The 12,252-nt window shown below is 49.4% G+C and overlaps 1 pseudogene; it reads right to left on the minus strand.

Annotated features, from left to right (window-relative positions):
- Positions 1–2,190: 2,190 nt before the first annotated feature.
- On the minus strand, positions 2,191–3,466 carry LOC123092851 (E3 ubiquitin-protein ligase SGR9, amyloplastic-like; annotated as a pseudogene).
- Between the last annotated feature and the right edge of the window lie 8,786 nt (positions 3,467–12,252).

Genomic DNA, 12,252 nt, shown 5'->3' on the forward strand with positions numbered 1-12,252 from the left:
ACACAACCACCATCGGCTGACACCGGGGCTGAAACGTGTAAGGACAACACAATATGCACCATCTTACTCCTCTATGATCTCCAAACAAATGTTGTATCCAATAACAACCCAACACGATGTACGAATAAAATAACAACACCAAAACATAATTAAGACACAAGGCAACACATATAAAATCAAACCAAAACAACCGACCGCGATAACCTGCTAGAGAAAACAAATGGTAATTTCTTTTTCTCCCTTTTATTTTTCACATTTTAATTCATAATCATTTTAAAAATCCATGAACATTTTTCAAAAGTCATGAAATTATTCTAAATTCATGGACATTTTTAAAGTCTGTGAACGTCTTCAAATTTGTGAACATTTTTCAACGTCAAAAACTTTGTTTGAAATTGAAGTTTTCTTAAAAAAACATGATTATTTTGAAAAAGTGGGTTTAAATTTGGACATTTTTCTAAATCAAGATTGTTTAAAATTTCGTGAACATCTTTTGATTTAATGAACCTTTTTGAATAAAAGTTATAGCTGTCTTTTGGAGCTAGCAGTGGGGCAATCAGAAAAGAAGAAGGAAAGTGAGGGAGTGGAGTAGGGAGCCTTGCCGAGGGAGCGAGACCTTCATGGGAACACATGTGAATGTTATAGCAGGCCACGATCTCAGCATGCAATGGGAGCTCTCAAGAAGCTTACACAACCAACATCGGCTGACACCCACCGGGGTTGAAACATGTAAGGACAACATAACATGCACCATTAAAATCCACTCTGCTCTTAAAACAAATGTCGTATCAAACAACAACTCAACACGATATATGAATAAAATAACAACGCCAAAACATAAATAAAACACAAGGCAGCACATATATAAAACCAAAACAAAACAGCAGAGAACAGACCGCGATAACCAACTAGATGAAACAAATGTTAATCTCACGGGTGAATAATGGCGTGGTGAAACGCCTGATAGCCTCTTATAGTATGCATATAGTGCCGAGTGCCTACCCACCCGAAAAGATACTCGGTAAGCTTCTTGGAGCACATCACATTTTTTTAGCTTACATGACAGTTTTTTAGGGAAGGTAGTGCAGTACAATGTTGGCAGATCAACACGCAACGATCGATCACAATCTTGCAACTGTGTGGTGGGCATATACAGGCACGCACGCACATGCTGCGATCGAGCATAGAGGGTGCGCGCGGATAATCCACGAGGGGGACACGGACTGCATGGGTAGGAGGAACGAAGCGGAAAACGACGTCCCAATCCCACCCGGCCACCCGGCAATCTCCTCCCCCCACCCTACGCGATCGACGCCGGTGTTTAGGCGGGCCGCCCGTACGTCCACCTCACTCGCGCACATCGTCAAGCTAGGCCTCTCTCATTGCCGGTGCATGCACATACGAGTTTGCCCGCGTGATCGAGTGAGCGCCGATTCCCGAAACAAGATGCGTCCGCGCGCGTCCGTCTGCCCTGCTTGCTGTTTCGACATGCCCATCCGCCCGCCTTGCTACATGATGAGGTGGACAGTTCGACATGGCCATCTCATCTAAGAATAAGGCCAACTCCACCGCGCGGCACTATCCTGTCCGCGCGCGGCCCAATACACGAGAGCAAACGGACTTTTATCCGTTTTGTGTCCACTTTTGACCCATTCCAGGGCCAAATTTGTGTCGTTTTTGGGGTAGCGCGGTGGAGTTGGCCTAACCCGATGATATTGTAGCAGATCGAGCAATTGGTGTATGCCATATATATGCGCATCCACCTTCGGAAATGTACTACAGTACATGTTACCATGGTGGGGTATCAGGTGCGATCTTAGACTTACTGCGTGTTCGATAGATACCATCATAGCAACCACTTTCGGTTCGGTCGTCAAATCAGGCTGAAAAATATAACCCGTCGAACTTTTCAGTCACCTATTTTACAGCAAGACTACCACCATTTGTCAATGCCAGGGTTGTCTTCTGGATCCACCACCATTTGGCTTCCATATCAGCAACAGTTACTCCAGCAAAGTAAGCGTACTACTACGATCTTTACAATAATCCACACATCCGTGATGCATGTTGTTCGAGGCGCCAACATCATCACCAGGAAGCCTAAAAAGCAGCAATTGGGCTGCAAAACGACGATACCTATCTTCTCCCGCGAAACCTGCTTCGGATCCACCAAAGCTAACACAAACTGCAAAACTAAACCCACAATTTGCATTGTGATGATACGGCATGATGAGCCTTAATTACGAGTATACATTCGATCTCATTCATTTGTTTATGTACCTAACAGTAATCCTATACTACCATTATTCGGCACGCGGGCCCACCAAAGCCGTCGCCATCCACACGAATCTGACACCAGTACTTGCAACTGGAGACCGGGACACACGAGCACGTCCAAACGCACGTCCCGTATGCCACCCGCGCTCTGATCCAGCCGGCGCTGTCACGCACAGCCGCCGCTGTCTCCCGCCATCCTCTCGACCGCGCGCCACAGGCGCCGGGTCTCGGCGAGCGCGTCCTCCGCGGGCAGCTCGGCGCGGCAGCACGGGCAGGTGTTGCGGCGCGCCAGCCACCGCAGCGCGCACGGCCAGTGGAACCGGTGCCCGCACGGCCGCAGCACGCACACCCCGCCGCGCCCGGGCGCCATCTCCTCCCTGCAGATCGCGCACGGGGTCCCGTCCCCGGGCGCGGTCGGCAGCGCCAGCACCGTCGCGTGCGACGCACCTCCGCGCCCCACGCTGTTTTTGTTACCATCGCCGCCGATGCCGGCCACGGCGCGGTCCTCCGACACGACGTCCGCGAACCGGCGGCACTTGGCGGCCGCGTCAAGGTAGGGCGCGACGGTGGCCCAGGGCGTGCCGCCGAGGCCGGAGATGGAGAGCGCGTTGCGCACCACGTCGTCGACGAGCAGCGCGTGCCAGTCCACGGGTGACGCGGAGGAGGCGGCCGGTGAGTAGGAGTCGCACATGGCCACGAGCAGGAGCGCGGCGTCGAGGTCGGGCGTCGGGAGGCGTAGAAGGTGGTGGGAGCCGTCGGGGGAGAGCGCCGGGAGCAGCATGAGGAATGAGCGAAGGAGCACGCGGCCGAGCAGCGCGGCCTTGGCTGGGAGAGGCATGGAGCGGAGCCGCGCGAGGGCGCGGGCGAAATGCGGCGGGGAGAGGAGGAGGAACGCGAGGCGGGCGCGCTGCCGGCGCGCGTCCGCGGCAAGCGCCCGGACGAGCGAAGGGAGCCGCACGGCGGGAACTGATGAGAGGAGGGCGGCCATTATGGTTTCGGACGAGGAAAGGGTTGGCGAGTGGGCATGGCTGGCCTCCATCGGGATCGCGGGCAGCTTTCGAGAGAGTGGAGTGAGATGGTGGGAAATCTCTTTTTGTAGGGCACTTATACACACTTGAAAGTTTTGGAGGGCAGTGCAGCGCGTCTATGGGAACTTGTGTAAACCTGGACTGTAACACGTGTGGCCTTACATCGATCCAGTTCTCTAGGCACAGTCAAAATCGTGGATCCTGAGAGGACTTGTCAGGGGGCGTTTGTGGACAGTAACCGCTCACCCCTCGTATTCCCACAAATTCATATACCACAAATGCGATCTTCAAATTCATGCAATTCGTACACGACAATCATACGATACAAATTATCCGTATTTAATAATTCGAAACAAATGAAACAATCATAGTTCAACAAAAGATACATGTCAAAATTATATTCATGTCCGAGCATGACGGATGGCCTGCTTGCCGGATCACTTGTCAGACACCACCAATGCCGCCTGCTCCAAGGCCATGCTAGCATCTTGCTCCGCATGCATCCAGACTGCCTACTCCACAAGCATCCTTGCCGCATGCTCTGTTGCCGCCGCCGCTCTCACCGCCTCATACTCCCTACGCTCGTTTATCTCCTTATTATCCCCAAGCCACTTCTTTGCATACTCATCCAAAAGGGTTTCGTCCACTAACATGGTCTTCACATCCCCTGCATCCCGTGCGAGTTGCAACCTTTCCTTCTCAACCTCAATCTCTCCAAATGTCTTGGCCTTCTCGAGTTCATATTTGATCAACGCCTCTTGCTTCTCCAACTCGATCTTCTCCTTCTCAATTTTCAACATCTTCTTCGCCCTCTTCCGGTCCCAGCCCATCCTCTTCTTTTGCGCATCAAACATGAGCTTGTACCTCTCCTCTTTCTTGTTCTACCTTGCCGAAAAATGCCCGTCCATATGGACGACATTTTGTAGCCGCTGCGTCACGAGAGGCCCTTACCTTCTCCCACTTATTTCCCTTGACTTGATGGTTATCCTTTGGCATGGTGGCTCTTCCATTCTCGACAACAACATCGTCCTCTTCATCATCCAACCCAATTGATTGGTGCAAGCTTGAGCCATCATTCCTCTTCTTGACGGCCTTGAGATCGGCCACAAGTTGTGTTCACTTTGTCACTCCATTCAATATGATCCAACAATGGCTAATATCAAATGGCTTCTTCTCTGTCTCGTGATACAAAGTGGCTGCCACCGTCGTCTAGCAAACAACATATGTATAAGCACGAGAATGCAAACACAAGAAGCATATGCAAATGATGACAAGATGAAGCAATTGAGCTACTCCCATCCCACTTTGAGGGTGTTTGGTCACTTGTGAGTAGTAGCCGACACACTTGATCACTTCCCTTGAATCAACCCCCATCGATATGGCAGAGATGCCACATTGCGGTTGGTCACGATAGGATGCCGCTCCACATATTTCTTTTGTTCATGATACACCTTACAAATCTTCTCCGAATACTTGTTTCCTTTTGCTCAGTGCCGCATAATTGGACCCATTGTTAAAATTTGTGGCCAACCAAGCTTTGACCAATAAGATGTCCTCAAAAGTTGAGAATGCCAAACCTCTTGCCTTCGTCGTCTTCCCCTTCTTCTTCTTCTTGCTCAGATTGGGATCGGATGTTGTCCCAACTTCAAATGCGGTGGCCCCAATTGGCACACCATTGGGATCAGACCTTCATTATCATTGATCATGTTCGACATGAACGCCTCCTAGACGATCATCGTTTGCAAGCATTCATCATGTCTGAAATGAACTAGCGGTCTATGCAAACCATTGAACATGCCATATGCAACTTTGATTGGACATGAGCAACAAAAACATGCCGACTCTTGTTCAGTCATTCCGTCAAACAGGTCATGGATAGCCTAGGTGCCGCCGATGCCCGTGCTCATCTGCGCCAGAACGAGTTGCGGCGAGTGACATACGTCCACCGCCGGCATCTGCATGGGCGGAAAGCTCTCCGGAATCGTCCAACCGGTGTTCGGATCCTCCTCTGTCCCAAAGTGATCTGATCGCGTAGTCCGCATCGACGGATGGATGGAAGGGGTGCGGGGTTTCGGGCGTGGCGGGGGGAAAGGGGATAGCTGCTCGTCCATATTCGCACCTCCCTGCACCGCCGCCGCCTCTTCCCTCTCTCTCTCTTTCTCTCTCGGTGTCGCCGCATCTTCCGGGCGACGTTCTCTGCTTTGCACGATGGAACTGAGGAAGGGACACCAACGAACGAGGCGGGTGCAGTTTCCATCATGGCTGTCAGGGACAGGCTGGATGGCATCTAGGGTGGTGGATCGGGACCGATGGTGAGGATGGGAAGCAAGGGTGGAGGACGAGGAGGGCTCGAGCACGGGAAAGGTAGAAAGGCGCGGTGGGAGGAGGAGGAAGGGCTTGGTGGATTTGGTGCAAACTCTGGTGGGGTAGGGCTGCTGGGTCTAACGTGGCGAACGCGCACGGGCGCCCCCATATCCGCCCCATATTTGGGCTGGATATGAGGGGTGCCGGTAAGACCATGCATTTGAGGCTCGTTTAAGTGCCCGTTTGGGTTGGATTTTTGTGAGCGGTCAGTGAGCGGGCCGTCCGACCAAGCTTTTGAGGTGGGCTTGGGGCGCCCGGCTGTAGATATGTCTATGATGACATCTCTCAGTAATTCAGAAGTTGTGTCTATGATGATGATCTTGTTTTCCTGATCATGAGTGGTCTAATACATGTGTGGAAATACCCGTAATCCTTGTTTTCCTGATCATGACACCTCTAAGACTAGCTCATCATCGTAGACACAACTTCTGAATTAATGAGAGATGTCATTTTTGTCATGTTATTGTTGGTAAACATAGCATACAACTTCAAAAAAATTCCTACGCTCACGCAAGATCTATCTAGGAGATGCATAGCAAGGAGAGGGGGAGAGTGTGTCTACGTACCCTCGTAGACCAAAAGCGGAAGCGTTTGACAACGCGGTTGATGTAGTCGAACTCCTTCTTGTTCCAACCGATCAAGAACCAAACGTACGACACCTCCGAGTTCTGCACATGTTTGGCTCGATGACGTCCCTCAAACTCTTGATCCAGCAAAGTGTCGAGGAAGTAGATGAGTTTTGTCAATGCGACGACGTGGTGACGGTGATGGTGAAGTTATCCGCGCAGGGCTTCGCCTAAGACCGTGAGAATATGACCGAGGGTGTAATCTGTGGAGGGGGCACCGCACACGGCTAACATAAGTTGTTGTGTGCTCTACGCGCCCCCTCCCCATGTATATATAGGAGGGAGAGGGAAGGGTGCAGTAGGGGGAGCCCCAAGTAGGAGGAATCCTACTTGGGCGCCTCCCCCAATCCGGCCTTCCCCCGTCCTTATTCACCGAAGGGGAAGGGAAGGACAAGGGAGGAGGGAAGGAAGGGGGAGGCCAAATCCCCCCTTCCTTTCTCTCTTTCCCTCTTTCCATCCCCTCAGGTGTGGCCCATATGGGGGGCACAACAGCCCCTGCTGGCTGCTGTGTTTCCCCTCTTGGCCCATTAGGCCCATATCTTTGCCGGGGGGGGGGGGGGTGTCGGTGTCAAAACCGGCAGATCTCGGGTAGGAGGGCCCTGTTGGGGAACGTTGCAGAAAATAAAAAAACTCCCTACGGTTTCACCAAGATCCATCTATGAGTTCATCTAAGCAACGGGTGAAAGGAGAGAGATGCATCTACATACCACTTTGTAGATCGCGTGCGGAAGCATTCAAGAGAACGGGGTTGAGGTAGTCGTTCTCATCGTGATCCTATCACCGAAGATCCTAGCGCCGAACGGACGGCACCTCCGCGTTCAACACACGTACGGTCAGCGTGACGTCTCCTCCGTCTTGATCCAGCAAGGGGGAAGGAGAGGTTGATGAAGATCCAGCAGCACAACGGCGTGGTGGTGGATGCAGCAGGACTCCGGCAGGGCTTCACCAAGCTGCTGTGGGAGGAGGAAGAGGTGTAGCAGGGGGAGGGAGGCGCCAAGACATAGGGTGCGGCTGCCCTCCCTCCCCCTCCTTTATATAGGCCCCCAGGTGGGGGGGCGCCGTCCCTAGGAGATCTAATCTCCCAAGGGGGGCGGTGGCCAGGGGGGTGGAGTGCCCCCAAGGCAAGTGCGGCGCGCCCCAGCCACTAGGGGCTGGTTCCCCTCCCACTTCAGCCCACGGGGCCCTCCGGGATAGGTGTCCCCACCCGGTGGACCCCCGGGACCCTTCCGGTGGTCCCGGTACAATACCGGGTGACCCCGAAACTTTCCCGATGGCCGAAACAGCATTTCCTATATATAAATGTTTACCTTCGGACCATTCCGGAACTCCTCGTGACGTCCGGGATCTCATTCGGGACTCCGAACAACATTCGGTTTGCTGCATACTCATATTCATACAACCCTAGCATCACCGAACCTTAAGTGTGTAGACCCTACGGGTTCGGGAGACATGCAGACATGACCGAGACGGCTCTCCGGCCAATAACCAACAGTGGGATCTGGATACCCATGTTGGCTCCCACATACTCCTCGATGATCTCATCGGATGAACCACGATGTCGAGGATTCAAGCAACCCCGTATACTATTCCCTTTGTCAGACGGTATGTTACTTGCCTGAGATTCGATCATCGGTATCCCAATACCTCATTCAATCTCGTTACCGGCAAGTCAGTTTACTCGTACCGTAATGCATGATCCCGTGACCAGACACTTGGTCACTTTGAGCTCATTATGATGATGCACTACCAAGTGGGCCCAGTGATACCTCTCCGTTATACAGAGTGACAAATCCCAGTCTCGATCCGTGTCAACCCAACAGACACTTTCGGAGATACCTGTAGTGCACCTTTATAGTCACCCAGTTACGTTGTGACGTTTGGTACACCCAAGGCACTCCTACGGTATCCGGGAGTTACACGATCTCATGGTCTAAGGAAAAGATACTTGACATTGTAAAAGCTCTAGCAAAACGAACTACACGATCTTGTGCTATGCTTAGGATTGGGTCTTGTCCATCACATCATTCTCCTAATGATGTGATCCCGTTGTCAACGACATCTAATGTCCATAGTCAGGAAACCATGACTATCTGTTGACCAACGAGCTAGTCAACTAGAGGCTTACTAGGGACGTATTGTGGTCTATGTATTCACACGTGTATTACGATTTCCAGATAATACAATTATAGCATGAATAAAAGACAATTATCATGAACAAAGAAATATAATAATAATCCCTTTTATTATTGCCTCTAGGGCATATTTCCAACAGTCTCCCACTTGCACTAGAGTCAATAATCTAGTTACATTGTGATGAATCGAACACCCATAGAGTTCTAATGTTGATCATGTTTTGCTCGCGGAAGAGGTTTAGTCAACAGATCTGCGACATTCAGATCCGTATGTACTTTGCAAATATCTATGTCTCCATCTTGAACATTTTCACGGATGGAGTTGAAACGACGCTTGATGTGCCTGGTCTTCTTGTGAAACCTGGGCTCGTTGGCAAGGGCAATAGCTCCAGTGTTGTCACAGAAGAGTTTGATCGGCCCCGACGCATTGGGTATGACTCCTAGGTCGGTGATGAACTCCTTCACCCAGATTGCTTCATGCGCTGCCTCCGAGGCTGCCATGTACTCCGCTTCACATGTAGATCCCGCCACGACGCTCTGCTTGCAGCTGCACCAGCTTACTGCCCCACCATTCAACATATACACATATCCGATTTGTGACTTAGAGTCATCCAGATCTGTGTCGAAGCTAGCGTCGACGCAACCCTTTACGACGAGCTCTTCGTCACCTCCATAAACGAGAAACATGTCCTTTGTCCTTTTCAGGTACTTCAGGATATTCTTGACCGCTGTCCAGTGTTCCTTGCCGGGATTACTTTGATACCTTCCTACCAAACTTACGACAAGGTTTACATCAGGTCTGGTACACAACATGGCATACATAATAGATCCTATGGCTGAGGCATAGGGGATGACGCTCATCTCTTCTTTATCTTTTTCCGTGGCCGGGCATTGAGCCGAGCTCAATCTCACACCTTGCAATACAGGCAAGAACCCTTTCTTGGACTGATCCATTTTGAACTTCTTCAAAATCTTATCAAGGTATGTGCTTTGTGAAAGACCTATGAGGCGTCTCGATCTATCCCTATAGATTTTGATGCCTAATATGTAAGCAGCTTCTCCAAGGTCCTTCATTGAAAAACACTTATTCAAGTAGGCCTTAATGATGTCCAAGAATTCTATATCATTTCCCATCAAAAGTATGTCATCTACATATAATATGAGAAATGCTACAGAGCTCCCACTCACTTTCTTGTAAACGCGGGCTTCTCCATAAGTCTGCATAAACCCAAATGCTTTGATCATCTCATCAAAGCGAATGTTCCAACTCCGAGATGCTCGCACCAGCCCATAAATGGATCGCTGGAGCTTGCATACTTTGTTAGAATTCTTAGGATCGACAAAACCTTCCGTCTGCATCATATACAGCTCTTCCTTAAGATAACCGTTAAGGAATGCCGTTTTGACGTCCATCTGCCATATCTCAGAATCATAGTACGCGGCAATTGCTAACATGATTCTGATGGACTTAAGCTTCGCTACGGGAGAGAAAGTCTCATCATAGTCAATCCCTTGAACTTACCGATAACCCTTAGCGACAAGTCGAGCTTTTTAGATGGTGACATTACCATCTGCGTCTGTCTTCTTCTTAAAGATCCATTTGTTTTCTATCGCTCGCCGATCATCGGGCAAGTCAGTCAAAGTCCATACTTTGTTTTCATACATGGATTCTATCTCGGATTGCATGGCTTCTAGCCATTTGTTGGAATCTGGGCCCGCCATCGCTTCTTCATAGTTCGAAGGTTCACCGTTGTCTAACAACATGATTTCCAGGACAGGGTTGCCATACCACTCTGGTGTGGAACGTGTCCTTGTGGACCTACGAAGTTCAGTAGCAACTTGATCCGAAGTACCTTGATCATCATCATTAATTTCCTCTCCAGTCGGTGTAGGCACCATAGGAACATTTTCCTGAGCTGCACTACTTTCCGGTTCAAGAGGTAGTACTTCATCGAGTTCTACTTTCCTCCCACTTACTCCTTTCGAGAGAAACTCCTTTTCCAGAAAGGATCCGTTCTTGGCAACAAAGATCTTGCCTTCAGATCTAAGGTAGAAGGTATACCCAATGGTTTCCTTAGGGTATCCTATGAAGACACATTTTTCCGACTTGGGTTCGAGCTTTTCAGGTTGAAGTTTCTTGACATAAGCATCGCATCCGCAAACTTTTAGAAATGACAGCTTAGGTTTCTTCCCAAACCATAATTCATACGGTGTCATCTCAACGGATTTAGACGGTGCCCTATTTAAAGTGAATGTAGCTGTCTCTAGAGCGTATCCCCAAAATGATAGCGGTAAATCGGTAAGAGACATCATAGATCACACCATATCTAATAGAGTGCGATTACGATGTTCGGACACACAGTTACGCTGAGGTGTTCCAGACGGCGTGAGTTGTGAAACGATTCCACATTTTCTTAAGTGTGTACCAAATTCGTGACTTAAATATTCTCCTCCACGATCTGATCGTAAGAATTTTATCTTTCGTTCACGTTGATTCTCTACCTCATTCTGAAATTCCTTAAACTTTTCAAAGGTCTCAGACTTGTGTTTCATCAAGTAGACATACCCATATCTACTCAAGTCATCAGTGAGAGTGAGAACATAACGATATCCTCCGCGAGCCTCAACGCTCATTGGACCACACACATCAGTATGTATGATTTCCAATAAGTTGGTTGCTCGCTCCATTGTTCCGGAGAACGGGGTCTTGGTCATTTTGCCCATGAGGCATGGTTCGCATGTGTCAAATGATTCATAATCGAGAGACTCTAAAAGTCCATCAACATGGAGCTTCTTCATGCGCTTGACACCAATGTGACCAAGGCGGCAGTGCCACAAGTATGTGGGACTATCGTTATCAACTTTACATCTTTTGGTATTCACACTATGAATATGTGTAACATTACGTTCAAGATTCATTAAGAGTAAACCATTGACCATCGGGGCATGACCATAAAACATATCTCTCATATAAATAGAACAACCATTATTCTCGGATTTAAATGAGTAGCCATCTTGTATTAAACGAGATCCATATACAATGTTCATGCTCAAACTTGGCACTAAATAACAATTATTGAGGTTCATAACTAATCCCGTGGGTAAATGTAGAGGTAGCGTGCCGACGGCGATCACATCGACCTTGAAACCATTCCCGACGCGCATCGTCACCTCGTCCTTCGCCAGTCTCTGCTTATTCCACAGCTCCTGCTGTGAGTTACAAATATGAGCATCAAATACCCAGGAGTTACTACGAGTACTGGTAAGGTACACATCAATTACATGTATATCACATATACCTTTAGTGTTGCCGGCCTTCTTGTCCGCTAAGTATTTGGGGCAGTTCCGCTTCCAGTGACCCTTCCCTTTGCAATAAAAGCACTTAGTCTCAGGCTTGGGTCCATTCTTTGACTTCTTCCCGGCAACTGGCTTACCGGGCGCGGCAACATCTTTGCCGTCCTTCTTGAAGTTCTTCTTACCCTTGCCCTTCTTGAACTTAGTGGTCTTATTGACCATCAACACTTGATGTTCTTTCTTGATTTCAACCTCTGCTGACTTCAGCATTGAAAATACTTCAGGAAAGGTCTTCACCATCCCCTGCATATTGTAGTTCAGCACAAAGCTCTTGTAGCTTGGTGGGAGCGACTGAAGGATTCTGTCAATGACCGCCTCATCCGGGAGGTTGATCTCCAGCTGGGACAGGCGGTTGTGCAACGTAGACATTTTGAGTATGTGCTCACTGACAGAACTGTTTTCCTCCATCTTACAACTATAGAACTTGTCGGAGACTTCATATCTCTCGACCCGGGCATGAGCTTGAAAAAC

Source organism: Triticum aestivum, chromosome 1B (assembly GCF_018294505.1).
Source record: "Triticum aestivum cultivar Chinese Spring chromosome 1B, IWGSC CS RefSeq v2.1, whole genome shotgun sequence".
Classification (NCBI taxonomy): Eukaryota; Viridiplantae; Streptophyta; class Magnoliopsida; order Poales; family Poaceae; genus Triticum; species Triticum aestivum.